Source organism: Acipenser ruthenus, chromosome 14 (assembly GCF_902713425.1).
Source record: "Acipenser ruthenus chromosome 14, fAciRut3.2 maternal haplotype, whole genome shotgun sequence".
Lineage (NCBI taxonomy): Eukaryota > Metazoa > Chordata > Actinopteri > Acipenseriformes > Acipenseridae > Acipenser > Acipenser ruthenus.
The window spans coordinates 7575760-7596291 of record NC_081202.1 but is presented as its reverse complement, the minus strand read 5'-3'; the positions used below and the strand labels follow the sequence as shown (position 1 = coordinate 7596291).

The window sequence follows — 20532 nt, the reverse complement described above, 5'->3', positions numbered from 1 at the left end:
TTCCTCAGGACTTCTCCAGGATTCATACTCCACTGCACTAAACATTGCTACTTTATTGAATTACATGTTTATACCTGTAGACAACCATCAGATGTGTTTCGCTGCATAGACCCCATCAATATCACCAATACAGTACATTACTCTGTGACCCCATCAGTATCCCCAATACAGTACATTACTCTGATTCTTATTGCAATCTTACTGTATGGAGTCAGGAATTGGTAAGAAAAACTAAAGTAGGCTAATGATCATATGTTTGCATGCAAGCCACTTAAATTATTTCAGGGAAAGACTCACAACTCAGGGTTGACCTGAAGCAACAAGTTCCCAGTTATTCTTTAAAAGGCATACAAAAAAGAATAGCTAACCAAAAAGAAAGGAAGGAAGAAAAAGTACAAGTTGTCGCACAAACAAAGCCAAGTTTCATTGGATCTTTTGTTTCCATCCTTCTTATACTGTAGACACACATCATTCTTTGTTTGAGAAGCAAACAAGATGCAATTCTTCAGTCTCCTGTGGCTGGCCTGAATCACTTTCACTACTAAACATAGCAGGGATAACTGCAGGTTTACATACATGCGTCACATTCTCATTCATTGTGGCAACACTATTTGACAAGGGACCGACTCACAGGGGAAAGCCTGGTAACTCCTTCCTAATCGCAGGGACACGGAGGTCACAGGAGTAAACAAAACAGACCATGATGTCCTCATGTGAACAAGCCTGGAGGAATTCTGTCATCCTAAAACATTCCACACTGCTAATGAAACATACAGCGAGACTGCAATTAAGAAGTTTATTTATAGTAATATACATAATTGTGATTGCATGTGCATGAAGGGTTTGGTGCTTTAGAACATTTCAGGAGCCATAGCCTCCATAGTAGGTTATTCCAGTTTCTAACATATGTGGTAAACATATGACACTGCATTACAACAGCAAGATTTGTGTCATTGTGGAAGAGTATTTTACTGTACGGTACAACATGCTGTTGGAGGTGGAATTAAAAGCAAACAACCAAAAAAAAAAAAAAAAGAAAGAAAACAACAAAAAAAGGAGCAGCAACTCAATCCAACAACCACTGAACTCCACAAACACTGTACTCTCTTGTAGGTAATAACTACTTGTTTCTGTATTTTCTCAATCTGTCTTGGCTTTGACTCCAGCGAACGAAGAATACTTAGGCCTATACCATGTTTTGTGCCTGTCAATCATTCAAGTCAGTATGAGTTGGCCTACAGTATACAGAAGAACAAAAACAAACATTGTGATCTGCATAGAGCTGATTTAGATTCCAACAGAGTCACAAATCAAGCATCCCACGCACCAGTATTTTCTTTTGGGACATCCATGAAAAGGGCCTTGCATGATCTCCCAAGGTGCACTGTAGTTACAGTACAGTACACAGAGATGAATGTTTGAGCATACAGTACACTTGTGTAAGGGCTTATCACCAATTAAATGTGTAGGGCATACAGCAACAGTGTTTTATTTTGTATCAGGCTATGGTAAAGTATGTACAGTATTGATTGATGTATAAGTCTGCACTTTGATAAGGAACTGCCAAAACAAACATACTACAAGTTTGAAATGTATTGACATGTTGTATTCCAAGTCAAATACAGTTAATGACAGTGCAGTAACATTTACTAGAAAAGGCAATCAGTGGGGTCTCTACGGCCATAAAATTAATTCAAGCCATGGCACAAAAAAGTTAGCCATAGAAATTGTAAATAAGGATAAGGATAATTCATAAAATCAAGGGAGTACAAACTAGAGATGGCCAACAGCAGGAATAACTGTTATACTGTAATAGGACATACATTAAGATACTTCGAACATACAACCTCACTTCCTAAACCTACATCTTGTATTCGGGAGAGTACAGATCTGGCTCTTGCTAGAGTATATCATTGCAGTTCTCATAATGAGAGCATTACATCATAGTTATGGTGCTCTGCCCCTTCCATGCAGAGAGCTACTGTATCACATCATCAATTCCTAGCTTCATTTATGCAATGATGTTGCAATAAACTACAGTACTATACTCAGGGGTTGCATTAACGCAAAATAAGTCCACTGGACGGAAAAATATTTTGTCTATTATTATTATTATAATTAGTTTATTTAGCAGACGCCTTTATCCAAGGCGACTTACAGAGACTAGGGTGTGTGAACTATGCATCAGCTGCAGAGTCACTTACAATTACGTCTCACCCGAAAGACGGAGCACAAGGAGGTTAAGTGACTTGCTCAGGATCACACAATGAGTCAGTGGCTGAGGTGGGATTTGACTGGACCACACAGCCTCCTCTAGCGTTCACGGGACGCACAGAATGGAAAGGGACACAGACATGCATATTTGTGGTAATCTATTACAGTGCAGCATGACTCTAAAATACTTGCTTATTTTATATATATAAAAAAAAGTCCTGCAATAGAACAACATTTATTAAGATACACTCCAGTCCTGTAGGTGACATAACAATAAGCCTCATATTTGGTTTTGCCAGCAATATTAAGAATATTTACTTTTAGGCCCTGTCCACACTACATAACCGATCTTGAGAACCGTACTCAAAAACGTTTTAATTAATCCAGCTCAAACTTTAGCATCCACACTGTAGTACCGTTTCATGTTTAGGTCGGGTGTAATGCGTACACACACTGAAGGCTAGTTTAAAACTTCTGACTGCAACCCAATTTTTGGTCTCAGTCAGTAGTCTCCGACGGTCAGAATGACGACATCACCTGCACTGCCGCGAGCTGAGTCTTTTTTGAAAAGGCGTACGGCCTTTTCTTGTGCGTCTGCGACCGCAAAACGCACAGGGTCGGATGATGTTGAAAAAATCCAACATTTGTTGCATGGTCGCAAGCCAGTGAAGCACGATGGAGCAAGTTTGAGGAACTCTTAATAGAAGAAGTTCGTAAATATCCACATTTATATAACCCCTCACTGAAAGAATACAGGTATGGCAAAAAGAGTCGAAACAACTTGGGTGTGTATTGGGGAAAAACTACAAAAGGACTGGAGAGAGTGTAAAGACCGATGGAGAAAACTGCGTGACAGATTTGTCAAAAGCAACAAATCATTTCAAGGAAAGAGTGGAGCAGCAGGTGGAAAGCCTCCAAAGTGGAAGTATTTTGAACTGATGAGTTTTCTTGGATGACACATAAAACAGAGGAACGGAGACAAATATAAGTGAGCCTATTGAAAGGTAAGTATGCCAGAGCTTGCAGGAATAGGTAAATGCAGACCTCCAGGGCTGGAGCCCTGCAGGTTATACATTATACACCCCTTTTAATTCAAACCTGGTTAAAACCTGGGAAACACAGGTCACTTCAAATCTGTAATTAAAAGCTGAGGTTGAACCAAAACCAGGACCCCCTGCAGCCCTCGAGGACTGAATTGCCCACCCCTGGTTTACAGTATAATTACATATTTAAAACAAACATTGTCAATGCAAAGGCTATGCAGATGTGTGGGAGGAGGAGACCTTTCATAATCCTGTAAATCGCCATAGATAAGGCGTCAGATTTTTGTTGTATATATTTGTACTGCAGGAAAAAAAAACAATAGAACATAACAAAAGTAATAAAACAAACACTGCCCCCTCTTATTATGTTTGCTTTTACCTTCATATCTTGCCTGAGCTTAAGTCTGGTCCATTTAATTTTATTTCAAACAGAGCCGACAAATTACGTGAATTGTTCCTCCCCCATCCTACTTTTAACTCGCACTTCATTTTTGCAGTCGTCTAATTTAACGTTGTGCTTTTGTTATTTTCCACACTAGTTTAACAGGGAAGCCCTTACAGATTGTTTTTAAGCATAAACATTTATATCTAGTGTAGTGTACACTGACAGCAAGTCAGTTGTCAATCGGAAGTATTTTTTGCTAAGCAGTCAGCATCTTCAGGGGATTCTCATGAAGACTGCTCATCTGCATCTCAGCCATCTTCTTCTGATTATGAGTACTACAGTGACCGAAGCAGTTGCAATGCACAAACGCAAACGAAAAATGCGTTCTCATACTTTTGAATGGGAGATCCGTGGCTTCTTTATCGAGATGGCAAGATGTACTGTGTGTGAAAGAGCTGCTGGACAAAACAAATAAACAAACAAAAAAGCATAAAGCACGGATGTACATTTTTCAAGAATCTTCTCTTAAGACACGGCGATTCTGTTGCTGTTATTGGAATGCAGAAAAATGTAAAAACACACGTAGATGAAGGCAACAAACAGTGCTTAGAATCCCGTCTGTCTGTCATGCGAACGGTCTACTGTTAGTATATCTATACACAGACAGAGATTTTTTAAAGCTACTATATGCCATAAGTTTAAACATTCCTAAAAATGAGTTTATTAGCCTTTGTACTAAAATGTAGTATTTGATGGATGGGCACAAAATTTGGGGCATGTGCGTTTCAGGAACGCATGAACAGAAAAGCTAGTACAGTGTTCCCGTTCGGAAGGAGATTTACCACCAGGAATCACTGTCTTTCTGTCACAGGGGCCCAGACATGAAACACATTCTTTTAAAGAGAGAGACCTGCTGGAGCAATGTGCCATCTGCCATGCTATCATTTCTCTCTTTCTTTCCCACAGCCTCAAGTTTAACCACTGTCATCTTTACGTGAGATAATCAGAAACAGCAGGTAAAGATAATGGAGGTGATCAAGATAGAGGAAAATTGAATGGAAAACTAGAGCTGCAATTACAGCGAGACTGGCGGCCAGTAATGGTCAACTGTAGCCAAGGGCATTTCAGAAGATAGCAGAAGTAAATGCATCAGATATGCAGCAAGGACCGATCAAAAAATGGTTAATATAAAATGTGCCAATCTTTTACTGGAACTATTTTCCTAGCTCTGTTTACTGTAATATTTTAAGTGCTGCTCAAAATGCAATCAATTGCTCTAACCAAACACCTGACACACAAGAGAATGCCAGAGCAGAATTCCCTGTTTAACGAAAGACATTACTGCAACTTGTGTGTGAAGACAAATATTAACACTGTACATCTAACCCTGGAATCAATCAAGAATACTGGGTCTCTAAAATCAAACTGTTCATCATCCTTCCCTTTCACACACAAGACAACCCAAACCGTAGCTGCACTCAGTCTGCTTTCTGTGACAGTAACATATACAGAGGCCAACAACTGTGAAACTGCCGAGCACCTCTGCAGCCCAGATCCTGTAAGCTTTTATTATCTGTCTGGCTTGAAGATTTACCTGTCCAGCTAATCTTCAGCAAGTAAGTTTGATTCCCATGTAAACATGCCATCTCCTTGAAATAAACAGGCCAAAGGGCTCACCCAATGCCAAGCCTGTTAAATGATACTAAAATCAACAGCGGTTAATTTCAAGATTTTACTCTGACTAGCACTCCTTAAAAAAAAAAAAAAACAAAAAAAAAAACAGCCCCTTCCCTCCTTGCATTTATTATATGTAGGATGTACAGTAGGAGGAGATTCTTAAAACCAGGAGCACATGTACACAATGAAACATCTATTTAGCTAATTTTGTAATTAACATGAAGATAAAGGGTACTGTACAATGTTCCACAATAGTATAGTGAACAAGTACATTCTTGGGATTGAAAATGCCCTGAGCTAGTCTTAGTTTGCACAGCAGATGCCACAAATTTATGATGTTCTTAATAATGTGCTGTACAGCAACTACAATACAGTCTGGCTTTTCTGACTTCTCTTAAACATTTATTTCTGCTGTCTGTACACTTGTCTTTGGAACAGTCCAAATGTTGGCAGCGATTCCCTGCCATTGGCACAATGTTCAGCTGCCCTGCTGATTATCTGAACATTTAGTTCATGTTCCAGTGGCCTAGTTGTCATCACCTCCAAGTCTCACTCTTAATCTGCAATGCTACAACTGAGCTAAAATAAATTAAGCACATTGAAATATACATTACAAAAGAAGATAGTATTTGGGACTAATGCATTTAACCTGAAAACCCAAGCCCTCACATCTCTGAGAACACATTTTAACGGTGGTAATGAGATTTGTAAAGCAAATTCCACTCAAAGAAAAAAAAAAAAAAAGTCTGGCTATTAGTAATCTGACCTCTGTAATCTGGTATTGCTGTCTTTGCTGTTTACATGTACAGTCACTCTGTATCTGATTAGGGATGGCTTTCTTGAAAAGATTAAGAAAACTGCACAACAGTTAACTGCGATGCTCCTTCAGTAGGCACGGCAACCACTGGGAATTTACTAGGTTGCAACCAATAATGACAAATTGTGAAGATTAATTAAACAAAACTTACAGTACAGTAGGCCTAGCTTCTTTTACGAAGCACATTCCAGGACGCTAATGGGCTCCAATTCTACAGACGACTGTAGGTTTCAGTTTAGGAGTCTAATCTGCAGGCAAACACATCTTTTAAAGAATGGTCCTGTAAGACATTAGACTGGGCACTGCTGGGTCCACACCTGAGTGAAACGTAAACATCAGAGCCACAGCATAAGCACAAAAAGGTAAGTACAATACACCCTTGCTACAATTGTAACGAACCTTCTGCTATAAATGAACCTGGCCCCTGGACCCCAAATTTAAAATAAAAAATTATATTTTATATAATAGATATCAATATCTATATCTAAATAAACACACACACTGTCAACATTCTGGTCTGCACGTAAGGGATGCCACCGTCGCAGTAAAGTCAACTCTTTTGTCGTAATAAAAAGCTGGAAACTATATTTATCGTTTGAAAAAAGCAGTAACACAGGTATATCTCTGTCATGAACATAGGTTGCCATGCGGCAAAGCAAAATTAATTAGAGAAAAAAAGCAATAAAAAAACTTGAGGATGTAATTAACTTCATGTCGGGTTGATTTGGTACAAAAGCTCAGTTTGGGATTCTTGCATGTTGGATTTGGTGCACTTTGAATTTTGAATAAAAAAGTTCAGTTTCAATTCGGAATTTTTGCTTTTTGTACTGGGTTTTAATTCTTTAAATAGGTTAAAGAAAAGACAGAATACTGCATACATGAGACAAACAGGTACATGTACTTCTCATCTCATTAACTTACTCCAACAGTATATAAACGAACAAAAGGCTTGGACCCCAACAGGCTTGTTATAGCGAGGGTGTACTGTACACAGCACAGTTGTAGAACATCTACAGTACTGTATCAAACAAGACTAAAGTGTGCACTGGCAGAATTGTGTTGCAATGATTGCTACTGTATAAGCGAATTAAACCAATAAATTCAAAACACCCGGTTGTACGTCAGACTCTAAATTTGAATTGCCATCTCCTACACACCGCGTGCTGTTTTATTGTAGAGTAATCAGACACAGATCAGTTGGGTCTGCACCACAGCAGGTTTGTGCCTGTATAAATACCTGGGGCACCCACACTGTTCAGCTAAGACATGTGCTATCGCAGAAGGCAACTGCATACTGATAAAAACCAGGAGCATTTCTAAATACTGGTTTCATCCACGACCAGTTAAGCCTTGCTAAAAGGTAGGGCAAACAGCTTTGTTTTTAAAATGTTTTTGATCAAGAAGTTGCAAGTCTGATCCCATGTCTGTGCCGATTCAGAATACATACCAACACATCTAAAATGTCCTCAATTGGGCAGGATAAAGACGATGCTCTTCCATTCTGTACAGACCTTCCAATGAAACACCATGTACTGCAGAGCCTGCTTTTAAAGCTAGAACAGATTATTTTAATTAGCCATCTTCATAAAGAGATGAAAGGGAATGACAATCCATAATAAAATAGCTACCATAAAATTCTTAAATATGCATCATGATGTTATTGATATGCTCAACTATTACTTTCACCCTAGCCACAGTGAATGGGTTCCTTTGAAAAAAAAAAAAAAAAAAAAAGTATGTAGGCATATATTTGCATAATGAATGGCTTGTTTACAGCAAGGAATTGGGTGGCATGATGTGCAAGCTCTGCTAGAAACACAAAAAAAGATCATAAAGGATCAGGGGATAAACAGAGCAGTGTAGTCTGTGTACGAATTAGGGTGGATTATTATTCAATTTCAAATTCAAATTCTTTGTCTTATTATAAATTTAAGGTAAGGCAATTTTATTATTTTTCCATTAAAAGTGCTCCCGGCTATAATGCTCTGCCACCCAGCTATATAGAATTCCTGGGGAGAACCCTGATACTGTATTAAGAAGTGAATGTAACATTAGAGTTCATGTACCTATAGTTTAGGCAGACATACAGTCTTTAACACGGTTTGGTTCTTTTCCCCCTAGCTAAATTTCACAGGTGTTACAGTAGGCTAATACTAGTGCTGGGACAAATATCCCAATATACAAACAAATATTTTTTGGCATGTATTCAGATACAAAAATCAGATGTTCTTATATGCTAGAAATGACAAAAATACCTTGCACTTAGTTAGAGCCTCACCAGAAGCTGCACGACAGTTTAAAAAATGAAAAAGAGCTCTGTGCGATATGTGAGATTTAATATATACAAAAAAGAATCAACACAACAGCTCAAGCCTCTATTAAAGTTTTAGACAGCAAAAATTAAGCAAACTAGATTATGCTCGCGCACGCATAATGATCTCTATGGAAGGCCATCTGGGTCAAAAAAGCATTGTGCTACTTTAGAGCGAGTCAGAATCCCACGGGACAGAAAAAAGGCAAGCATGTCATTCTGAAATGCCTCGCTTAAACAGTGCCCAACATGCTGAAAATGTGTAGTGATTTTTATAGATTGTATATAATGTTTATTTTTTGTTGCAACTGTGTTATGTGGAATGTACATTCCCCCCTTTGTTTTACAACACTATTTTCACCTTTGTTTTATTTGAAGTGTTTAAATTTTAATTTCAGTTTATGTTTGCTTGTTGGGAAATACAAATTAAAAGTGAAATGGTGTTTTTGGCCAATTTACTTTTGCTGCACAAATACCATGAAAACATGTAAACTATCCTTGCTGTATAGAGTGTCTATGGCAGTTCTCGCCGATAACTTGTAACGTGTTGCTGTAAAATAAAAGGCTCACACACAGAGGCAATGCCCCTCTGCTATGCTGTTTCTGTCTGCGTTCTGAGCAACATAATGGCTTTTATTACTTTTTGAAAATTAACGAATATTTAAATTAAGCATTATAATTAATGTAATATCTGAACATGAAAATCCCATGTTCGTCCCAGCACTATTATTATTATTTATTTATAGCAGACAGCCTTATCCAGGGCGACTTAGTTGTAAACAAAAATACTAGCTACTATATGTTACTGTTCAACATACAAGTTGAAAATATACAAGATTGAAAGACAACATACGCCCCTTCATCTGGTAAAAGTTTCTGAGAATAATGTAGAATAATGTAAAATAATTTTATTTTCAAATTCCCAAATATATTTGTAACCAATTTGTACTGCTGTTGTATGGTTATAAAGAGCCCCCTTTTAGGCTGTTGTTGGAGAGGAATTCCCCTTGGTGTTTAGGGTTAACAGCCTCAGCCTTTATCCACAAGTTTTCTGGCATCTTTGACCTGACATCCTTTATACAGAAAATTCTTTTTCACCCTCACTGCCGGCTAGAGACAAGCAATAATGATAGCCTTTGGGATGCAAAGACGCAAGCTATACTGTAGTTAAAACACCAGACAGCTGTATAAACTGCCCCGCAAAGACAACTCCTGATACTTATTTTGAAGTCATTTTAAAAGGAATGTCTTTTAAAAATGCTGGTAAATCAGTACAATACAGTAAAAATGGGAACAGTGGCAATGCAGGTAGTCTAGAAAACGAATTTCTATTTCCAATATTTGTTTGTACAGGTCGTCCTATTTTTGAATGGCATACTGTACTACATGACAAAGTCTATAGTAGCATCAGGCACAGACAATAAATGTGTACGAGATCAGTCAAACTTTTCTCTTTACTAAACAAGCAAGCTTTCAAACCAGTTTTTTAAATCATGTCACATTTATTTGGATGAGCTCTCTACAAAATTATGAAGGATAGATATAATATATATATATATATATATATATATATATATATATATATATATATATATATATATATATATATATATATATATATAATTTTATTGTCAAGGGACCAATACATTCTAGGCTCAATTTGAACTACAACCTTCTAAACCAAATGTTTTTCAGGCCTTTTTCCACAAACCTTTTACTCAAGTGTTTTTTAAAAGAGTACCCCCACCCCCCCACCCCCGCAAGATCCTGATGAGTCAAGGCGTTAAAGTCCACACTCTCTTCACACTTCCAGTAACAGATCTGGCCATTAAGAGGCGCCATCACCTCTTCCCAGTTTGTCACCGAAAGCAAGTTCTTTCCATAAGTTTACAGGATGCTGGATTTCAGCGCCTCACCTCTAACATGCAGGACTCTAATGAGAGGAAGCTGCCAGTGGAGCTCAAATTAAAGAGCTCAACTCGATGGGAGGGCTAACTGTGAAAACACAGCTAGAAAAACTTCAGGAAACCTATGGTTTCATAATTCAGCCATTCAAAGAAAAAAAAAAAAGAATACAAGAGACAAACTGTCACCTACAGCACAGTACAGCACAACAGCATTCTACATTGTCTGAAAATGTACCAAACAAACAGATTACATTAACAAAATTGGATACTATTGTAAACACAGAACTAGAGTATGGTATTTATTTAAATGGAAGGACATTGTGAAATACAATGGTGCAGTTTTTGCAATCGATTTTTGAACCTGCTTGTGTGAAAAAATAACACACACCAGGTGGCTACAGAAATGCCTAAAATGAAAGTTTTGGTAAAAAGTAGCCTTGTTGCTTTTGTCCCCTTATCTACCAAGTTCAGATCTCAGGCGTATAATACAACAGAGGTCGTCAGAATGAATACATTTACTGCTCAGGCTTATGATGAATCAGAGGTCAAAAGACTACCTATAGAAGCAGCCATCCTTCTGCAGCCAGTGATAAGGCTAAAGGCGTGGTAAATCGCTGGATCAGAGAAAAAGGCAACAGGCACATGAATGCAGCAGTGCAAAACTACTTATGCCACTTGGACAATCATGTAGGCCTATTTGATCTAAAGCATATGGTTACATTAGCTCCTTAGGCATAACACTGGCTTCAGAAGAATAGTCAAAGGTTCAAATCCTGCATTTGGAGAAAACTTGCAGTAGCCAACTCACATAGCCATTCTTACTGGTAGTGTAGTGGCGCGCTGTACACGAGAATGTTAAAATGCATCAGAGCATAAGGGAATAGCGTTTCCCAAGTTACAGTAGCAATATGAAAATGCACAAAATGAACTTGTGTTATGAATATCAAAAACTAAATGTTACTCTTGTGACTTTAAAAGCAATATTCCTGGCTTGAATACAGTACAAAATCTATTGGCAGTACTACATGCTGTAAAGATGGTGGAAACAGTATGACAGTCATTTAATTTAAAACCAACTACAGTATCTATTCAAGAGTACTGACCAAAACAAAACTACAGTAAGCATGTTCTGGTGACAGCAAAAACATGACAGAAATGCACATATTCTACTACTTCAAATGCAAAGTCTTAAAAGAATGATGAAAACACTAGAATATCAACCACTAAAATCATTCACTACACTTATTTGCTTGTTTTTAATTGAACAGATTAGTTTAGAACATTCTGTACTGCTTCTTAAATGACAACCACTGTCTTAGCAGCAATGAGCACTTGAATTTTGTATGCATATATTTTTTGTACTGCAGTATTGCATTTATTTATTTATTTATTTAAAGTAGTTGTGTCTGTCTCCAAATTTCAGAGTACTGCACAGTCCCACACCCACTGTGGTCTGCAAACTGGCAGACACTGTGAATGGTGACAGCTTCATCCCTCTGGGCTTAGCGACTGTAACTAAGGAAGTTCTGATGAGAAGGAGGTGTGAGGAAAAGGAAATGCCTCCAGAATCTTTTTCCTTTGATGCACCCACTGGCTGCAGTCTGGCAAGTTTCCGTTATCAGTGCTTTGGAGAAAAGTTACCAGGCAGAATCCAATACATTTGTAGCGAGTTGGGAATACTTAACAATGGGAGAAGAACAACAACACAGGGAGTAAGAGAAGAAAGTGAGGCCCACAGAGACTTCGAAGTAACAGTCCCAGTCTGTTATCAGTGAAGATAAACAGGGGGCCAGGGAGTGAGTCGAGTTAAGAAAAGGGTACTGCAAGGAATTCCTGGGAAAGACACTTTCTCTGTCAGTTATGATGGGAGAAACTGAATGAACCAAGAGCCCTGTGGCTGTTAACCAAAAACACAACCCCAGACTGAAAACAGCTTTGTGTAATCTTGATAGGGTCCAATTATGAGTTGATTAAAAGGAGAGAAGACTATCCTAGGAGTCTTATCTGCATCCCTTAGATTTTAAAATCAATTTCCCCTGACCCCTAGCTCCCCAGATTAAATTTTACAGGTTAAACACAGAGGATCCCTCTCCTCCTCATTGATTGGTACATATTCGTCACCCATGGCTGGACGTAGAACGTCTCTTCGCAGTTAACAAACAGCTTTAAAGTTAAATCTCAGTAGACTAGGTTTACTGGTTAAATAGTGAACTGTGCTGTCAGTTGGATTACTTTCTTACCAAAAGTACTGTACTATACGGGCACACCAGGACCAATCTAGTTGCCTCAGGTTGTTAATTCAGCACAGCAACAGAGATAAGGCTGCTAAACATATCTTGTGTCTGGCTGTCTGATCCAACCACAAATCACCTGTTTATTCAGCACACATACCAGCCCTGGTGTCAAAGCCCTGGAGAGAAAAGATTCAACTTCCTGTGTTTTCATTACCCCCCCCCCCCCCCCCCCCGGCTTGGACAGATCGGAAATGCTGGCGAGACCCCCAGATTTTTCGAGATGCCAAGCAATGCCACAATTCACAAAATGGGAGAAAAACAGGTACGAGTAATGAGAAGCAGCACATAACTGATGCTCTGTGTGATAGCAGATGGCTGCAAACTGTCTTCATATGAGTAACTGAGGTTGTATCTTTGTAAATGCATATTTGAGGTTTTAATTTTTCCTCTAATTGAGGGTGAGTGATTTGAGCTGCATCTTAAATAAAAATGAATACAGTAAAACACCTTGCTAGATCAAGCTTTTTTTTCTAATGGACGCCAAGCCTGACCAAGCAAAGATAATTAATACATGCTTATTTATTTATTTATTTATTTATTTCTTAGCAGACGCCCTTATCCAGGGCGACTTACAATTGTTACAACATATCACATTATAAATTATTTCACATTTTACAGATATCACATTATTTTTACATACAATTACCCATTTATACAGTTGGGTTATTACTGGAGCAATCTAGGTAAAGTACCTTGCTCAAGGGTACAACAGCAGTGTCCCCTACTGGGGATTGAACCCACAACCCTCCGGTCAAGAGTCCAGAGCCCTAACCACTACTCCACACTGCTGCCTGAGGACTTCATATTAATCAATTCATATTAATATATAGAATGTATTATTAGAAGTAAAACACTAACACGCTCGCTTACACAGTTACTTTATGATCCTCCTTGTGCCCGTTTTGTAAAAACAGGACTAGATCAATTCCATCTGTTGCTAAATAGTCAGTGTTTACCCTGCAATTTCAAACTGGAGTCATTTATGACTAAGCAGCGTGGCAGGGCATGTGTGCTCAAATCTATCTCCTCAACATTTTCTGTAAAAAGAAAAAATGTATTTTCAGATCGGTAAGCATTCTTGGTTATGGTAATGCTGCGCCGTTTGTGGTTGTTAAAATGGGCGTGTAACGTCACTATTACATCATCGTTCATATATGAACGATTTCTAGTGGTGCCGCAGTGGAAGGGGGTAGTCTCGAGTCCAATTCCAAATTAGATCGCATCAGGTAGTGTGGTTTGTCAGAAGTGTGGATGCTGTAATACTGAACTACATTTTTTGTGTATCCTCCAATATCCCAAAATGCTTTCTGATATGTTTTGGCACGTGGAGATCACAAATGCAGTACTCAGAACAGGCGCTTGAAGGAGTTGAGCACGACTATCAATACCGTATACAATTTCTGAGGCTTGTTGTAAATGGTTGATCATGGAGCGATGTGATCAGATGTCGAAATCAAGGCACACCGATATATGGATAAAAACTTCAGCGTTCAAAACAAAACGCACACATTATGATAAATTGTAGGGTTGGACGATAATGACATTTTCAGTTATCAATTATCGGCTGTAAATTATCAGGATAATCATGATTATCGACTGAAAAAATAACATGTAAAATGTCTTGGAATTTACCAAATTTAAAGCTATATATACTTGAGCAACATGACAACTGCCTCTACGAGTTTAGAAGAAATAAAACTAGACAATTTTCAAAAAGACCAGCATCTTTAATAAAAGTTATGAAACAATGGTTGGTTACAAAAAAGCACAAATAATATAACCAAATGTTTGTTTGGTAGCTTTTCAACTTTTGAAATATAGGCTACTTATTAAAAAAAAAAGTGTTTAAAAAAAACCAAACAAATTATAAATTGCGATTCAAAAATATCAACTTTTCCACACTGACTACAGACGGGCTTATTACCTTGCGGATCACTTTCTGTCACTCCAAAAAACTGCCACACAGGACTGATGCTGATTCTTTTTGCTAAAATGTTTTCGGAAGGTTTGGTAGTTTCTGCAGTTGCCATCGCCATTAGCTCAAACGTTTGCCTTTACTCAGTGAATCTTACGTCACATGTTACAACTTCCCACTACGCAGCGTGCACAGATCACGTGTTGCGCCTCACGCAGACAGTTAAGTCCTGTCTTAATGCTTCAATGCAGAGTTACTGTTACACACAAGCATATCATAGTGGGTAACGGACGATAAAATGATTATCAATAATTATTTTTCAACGCAATACAATTATCGATGCAAAAACATTATCGATAATATCACGATAATCGATTATTGTTCCAACCCTAATAAATTGTACTTTGTATTTAAGAAACAAAGTCATAGTGTTCATGCTAAGAAGCACTATGTCTTCCGTGGGTACGGGCTCCAAATTTACCGGGTTGTAAACATAAAATACAGTGCATGGTGGGATAATGTCATATTAAGTCCCACAATCCATTGCGCTGCTACGAACTGTAACCAAACTGTTTTAATAGTGTTCGTACGCATTAAGTCCAAATAAACATGAAATGGTACTCAGGGATTCCAAAGACAGAATTCCTGATTACCAAGACATACTCAGCTGTAACTGCAGAACACCTTAGATCTCCAAAATTCATAGTGCATTGGAGAATCTGAATAGCTCCAAACTGCAACGGATTCCCCTCCAATACTATACTGCAAGGTTGTGACAAGCTTTGTTGTTTTAGGTATTTTTCACCACAGACCACTACAGTATTGGTGTGGGACCAAACAATAATGTATTTCCCACTGCATAATAAAGTGCCTTGTTGTACATGGTACAACACAATATAGACGGCTGAATAGAAGAGTGGATGTTATCCCGCACAGCGACTTAGTAAATCTGCTACTGTATGCACAAGAATCTCAAATTGATTTTTCCACATAAATGAACACATTTCAATGTAAAAATGTGGTGCAAGTTTCTTCATGGTATCTTCTGCTTCTACGAATTCATTCATTAACGGCAGGGATAAGGAGATAGGTAAGGGCAAGCAAAGTAAATCAATTATTTACATGGGCTTACTGAACTTGGCTAGGAAAAACATAAGCTGTATCTTTAAGAGTACTGTACACCTACAACGCCTATACTCAGCGCTTGTCCTGACCTTCGGTGGACTGCTAGCAGACATTATCCTAAAATACCAAAACAAATTCAAGCACTGTGGGTTTGCATTACTATTACTGTGGCAGTATGAACATTTATGTACGCTATTATTTATTTACTTAGGGTGCCCCTTCAGCCACTTGGCATTGCCATGGTTTTAAAGTAGACTGAACTAGTCAAGTACAGCAATTTTCAGCACGGCCACCCCCCTAAAGGGCAGGTTTGTACACTTTATTAAGGTTCATTGTCAGACTAATGTCAAGACCAGTATTTTTGTGGTGGGGGGGTCTATCTCAACACAAAAGTTTTGATCACCAAAACGTCTTACCAGGCTTGTCCGCATTCTGGAAAAACCATAAACCAAACAAATAGGCCCGATTCTTTCTTGAAAAACTACTAGTACAAAAAATCCAATCGATTATACAATATATTCAAATTAATAATCTAGTGCGTGTATCCCTCCATCGAAAACTATAATAATAAATAATAATAATAATAATAATAATAATAATAATAATAAGCAAGCTTAGGGATTTTATTGTTGCATTCATTGTTGGATAAAGTGTGAATCCAACTACTGCGATTCAAGAATTTAGGAATTTGCAAGGTAAAACATATCAGTAGCTAAAATTGACAATCTTCTAACTTCTAGTTCTAGTACCAATTGTAAAGCGGAACTTGCAACTATGCTATCTGTGTAAATTATTGCACTATCTATATGACTTGCAATTAAATACAAATATATTTAAGATATCTAACATTGACTACGAATAACATATAACACCATCTGGCAACAAAGTAAAAATCAAAGCACTGCTGTACATTTCTACAATCTTCAGTATGTCAGACGTTTTTGGTTATGCAATTATATAACAATACTTTATTTTTTTTTAACAGACAACAGTATATTTGATAGTAATGGTTAATACACTAAAACACAATGGCAAAGTAACGCTATTTGTATTTTAAGTCATAGTTTGTTTTTTGTTGGGTTTTTTGTGTGTGTTTGTTTTAATCAAAAATGCTAATTTAAAACATAATGCACATATACTTCTCGGCAAAAACAAAACAAAACAGGCATTTCTTGCGATATAACTAGGTATCTAAAATAAAGACTTCAGTTGCTTACCTTATTCAGTTACTATGTTTGAAATATCCCAACGGTTATTGTCCGCTTTGCCAAGTTAAATCTTCAGTGTTGCATACTCCACGGAGTAATATCGAGGCGGTCTGAATTTTATTTCCAAATAATAATTTTGCGCATTTTGTTTTCCCTCCTTCGAATGAGAGAATTCTCAACGCTCACCTTTAAAACAAACTCGTAACTGATCAACTTTTCAGTTCGTAACAACTTGGTGCCTGCATTTGAGGCGGTACCACTTTGAGTCTGGAAAGGGGTCGCCTGAAAAAAAAAAAAAAAAAGAATACCATGATTGTAAAGCGTAATGTAAAAGTTTTTTTTTTTCACATAATAAATCAAAATAATAATGCGATTGTATACCGGCTGATGGTACTTCAAGCTTCACAATTACATGTTATATCACGTAATGTTAATCACACACAAATTGTGCAAAAGAGGGTTCCCCTAGCCATTTGAAGAGTCTAAAACGTTGGCTCTGCTTCTAACAGCATGGTTTGTGCAAGGGTAAACCTTATTGGCTGTTTTAGATAGGGGTGGGACAACGAAGATGGGATGGGAAGTGAATTCCCTACATGGAGAACTGTGTTAAGCATATTCTTTATTTCACCTTTATAAAATAACAGGAATGTTAAACTGTCATTGGTAACATAATACTGGGTGTGTGTATAAACACATATATGCCTCTACAGTAGTATCGTTAGTATTTATAAAAACGTTTACTGGTCAGAACAAAACATACGAGAAAATTATCCCAAATCCCCCAATACACATACTGTAATTTTTTTTTTTTTTTTTTTAGCGACAGTATATTTTGACACAAATTATTCAAAATATTATTTTGTGGTTTTATTTTAAACAGCAGAACTGCAAGTTGACGTCATGTGCATTATTTTGCCTTACATCATTCTCTAGAATTATTTCTTCTTTGGAAGGGGGGGGGGGGGGGGGGGGGAATGCTATTGACTTCCAATGTTTAAATGGAACTCTTAAATTCAATTGGTTAAAACAATGCATACTTGATAGTGAATCAATATGGTTTCACATTCCCAACTATATTTAAAGTCTTGGGAGGACTCACATTTGCTGTGATTTTATGGCTTCTAAAATTCCTATTAAATTGGCCAATTTTCACAAAGAAGCATTGATGTATTGGAAACTAATATTTTCACATAATTTTACACCAAACAATACAACAAAGTGATACACTCCATTCCATATTCACTCCTACAACAAATTCAAAATATTTTAGATTATTATGATATTTCCCATAAAAGCCCCTCTTTAAAAATAAACTGTATTGATTTCACTGACTCCAAATGTAATAATAAATGGATAAGAAATCATTTAACGAAAGAATTATATACAATATATCAACCTTCAGTGTGCGGAGACGTTGAACTTGTGATTTGGGGAAAAGCTGTTACTTTCTATCACTCCTGCCCAATATATCCTAAGGTGAAAGAAAGTCACTTTAAAATTATGAATGCAATTTACTCATCAGGGGAGCTACTGAATCGCAGGTTTAGTATCCTGCATAATGCATGCAGTTTCTGTGACTGTGACATAAAAACAACAACTCATTTATTTTTTGAGTGCCCTTTTACAAAACTTTTTTGGAATTATGTTCATACATTTTTGTCTTTAATTCAAAATGTATCTAAACTATCAGTTATTGATGTGGTGTGGTATTTTAATAAAAAACAGAACACAAAGGCACAAGACTCTGTCAACCTTATCTTGTTACTGGGAAAATATTTCATTCGCAAATGTGAATTTCTTTTTATGAAACCCTCTTTTAAAAAGGAGTTATCAGAATATATTAAATCCCTTTCTCTGTTAAATTCTAGAAAATGTCAATACTTCTATAGCTATATAGAAGTATTGACATTGTTAATAAAAAAAACACCAGAGGATTTTTCTCCCTGTCCATCTGTGTCTGCAATTCATTATTTCTGTGTGATGCAAATCAAATGACACCGGACCATGCACTCAGTATTGCATGCTGGCTGAGCAAGTAAGCGCAAATAACAGTGATTTGCATATCAGTTTCATTCTTTGCCATGCATTTATATGATTTACAGTACTGGTACCATGCTTGCCAGGGCACACCATGACTGTTCTTGTATGTAAAATATATGTAAAACATGTATGTAAAACATTTGTTATATGTGGATCAAGTGTATCTCTGCTGACCCAGGAAGGGGTAAAAGTGTGGATAAGAAATGTCATGCAATCACAGATATCCCCAGATTATATCTCCCACACTATCGGAGTCAAAAGCCTCTAGCATGTGCTGAGCATGTGCTGTAAGGCTTTACTGGAAAGCTGGGCATTTGCTGCAGGGCTAAACACTGCCTTCTGAAAGAAACTCTGCTGTTGCTGGCTGGGGTTTGTTTTAACAAATGCAGCTTAATTGTTTTTTATATATATATATTTTACTATCTTGGTTCACAAAATATTATTATTATTATTATTATTATTATTATTATTATTATTATTATTATTATTATTATTATTAATAATAATAATGACTTTTCATCCTATGGCATGGATCTTGTATTATTACATATACAGTAGAGAGGATCCAAAAGATTAGGGTGCTAGATTCAACTTATTTTCCTAAAACAAAAAAAAACAAAAAAAAGACAAATCAGAAAACCCATCTTGAGAAGTTGGTATAGGCGCTGACACGGCCCTATAAGATGCTATCCTAAGCGAGCAGGTAGTAAACATTTGTCTCTTTCACACTGTGCTAAGATCGCTTCGGCAACCCAGAGGCAAACGATTCAGTTTTCCATTGCCAATGTTTTGAGCCACCCAGCTGTTAAATGAAGTGAGAGTAGTCTATAAATGGTGTACCTTATTGCATTTCACTCTACAGAAGAAATAGTTGAAGGGTAAACATAAGGTTCAAATTATTTTCAGTACATACAGTATATTTATATTTATATACTGTAAATATAGATAATGAAAAATAGTGTAAAACATATAAAATATAAACAGCAAATGCCTTGTATGGATTAATTATAGCTTATTAATATTTCGTTTTTTTTTTTTATTTTGTCTTTAATTTTATCTTAACAGATTTGGTTTAACACACTAAAGAAAGAAAAATATTCAATGGACTACCTTGGGCAAGCAAAATGGGCTGTGTGGTCCAGTGGTTAAAGAAACAGGCTTGTAACCAGGAGGTCCCCGGTTTAAATCCTAGCTCAGCCACTGACTCCCTTTTTGACCTTGAGCAAGTCACTTAACCTCCTTGTGCTCTGTATTTCAGGTGAGACGTTGTTGTAAGTGACTCTGCAGCTGATGCATAGTTCACACACCCTAGTCTTGTATCTTGTAAAGCGCTTTGTGATGGTGGTCCACTATGAAAGGCGCTATATAAAGATTATTATTATTATAGTGTTTCTATTGTAGCCCTCAGTGGACAGTCATTCATATTACAAATTGACCACACAATGCAGCACAATTGGCATTGGTCACCTTTGAAAACAGTCCAAAATCTTTCATGGGCATGGAGAATAAATTTCTCCCCCACCCTCTAAGAAAAACAATGCAACCTTAAAGGCTGGCTTCTGGTATGTCAAGAAGCTGTACTGTCCCTGCTTGTAT

General features: G+C 37.2%; 1 protein-coding gene across 25 annotated transcripts in view; it reads right to left on the bottom strand.

The window, feature by feature from the left end:
- The window catches only part of LOC117419817 (protein-methionine sulfoxide oxidase mical3a), a 117204-nt gene that overhangs the window by 65521 nt on the left and 31151 nt on the right, over positions 1-20532 (bottom strand). For 24 of the 25 annotated variants that reach the window (XM_058985690.1, XM_058985688.1, XM_058985699.1 and 21 more), the window contains one exon: positions 16906-17178. The exons of the other annotated variant lie outside the window; for it this stretch is intronic. The gene's annotated coding sequence lies outside the window, so the exon portion shown is untranslated. The remainder of the gene's footprint in view (positions 1-16905; positions 17179-20532) is intronic. 25 annotated transcript variants of the gene reach the window in all.